The sequence below is a fragment of the Brassica oleracea genome, chromosome C9 (assembly GCF_000695525.1).
Source record: "Brassica oleracea var. oleracea cultivar TO1000 chromosome C9, BOL, whole genome shotgun sequence".
Taxonomy (NCBI): domain Eukaryota; kingdom Viridiplantae; phylum Streptophyta; class Magnoliopsida; order Brassicales; family Brassicaceae; genus Brassica; species Brassica oleracea.
Genome location: NC_027756.1, coordinates 38,126,839 through 38,127,895, shown reverse-complemented (window position 1 = coordinate 38,127,895; position 1,057 = coordinate 38,126,839).

Below are 1,057 nucleotides of genomic sequence, written 5' to 3'. Positions count from 1 at the left end.
AGTGCAGAAGAGGACGTTAACTCGGCGCCAGCTCGAACCTGTTCTTTCTCGGCTTGGCGACGAACTAATTTCTCTCGAAAGGAGAGATGATCGGCAACGCAAGTCGGCGCTTCGACCCGAGAAGTCGGAATCGGCGCCGGAGATGTAGCCTCGCCCATCTCCACATCGGAACTTCGCTTGTCACCATGGGAAGAAGACATGTTAAAAACAAGAGATTTGGAGCTAAAGAGTTTTTGAAGGTTTGAAGAAGGGAAGGTGTGAAGCAAATGAATGACAAGAGCTCACTACTTATAGAAGTATGGGCTTGGAATTGTATGGGCTCGGAATTTTATATTTTTTTATAGACATTTTCTCGAGAATTCTCTTCCGTGGAGTTTGAAGTAAACTTCGTTCGATACGCCTAACTTCGCCGAAATCGTCAAACCGCCCGCAAGAGTCTCGACTCTAACGAGCTGGGGGGCTAACTGTTGGGGTCGAAAACGGTTGCAACGAAGTTAACGTCAAAATACCCGAATAAGAAAACGTAGAAACCTTCTTCGACAAATACTTCTTCGAAATAGATTCTTCTTTACGAAAAGCTTTGCGGACGAAACACGAGTCATCGGACAAGAGCTCGAAGAGGGTCGCTACGCAGCAACCGAACACATGTTCCGCTCTGTCGCTACGTAGAGACCGAGCTCGAGCCAATAAGCTCGGTCACTACGTAGCGACCGAGCTCGAGCAGGAGCACGGTCGCTACGTAGCAACCGAGCTCGAGCCAAAGCTCGGTCGCTACGTAGCGAACGAGCTCGAGCCAAATCTCGGTCGCTACGTAGCGACCGAGCTCGAGCCGTAGCTCGGTCGATACGTAGCGACCGAGCTCGAACCAAAGTTCGGTCGCTACGTAGCGACCGAGCTCGAGCCAAAGCTTGGTCGCTACGTAGCGACCGAGCTCAAGCCGGAGCTCGATCGCTATGTAGCGACCGAGCACGAGCACGAGCAGGAGCTCGGTCGCTACATAGCGACCGAGCTTGAACCAAAGTTTGGTCGCTACGTAGCGACCGAGCTCTTCCGAAAC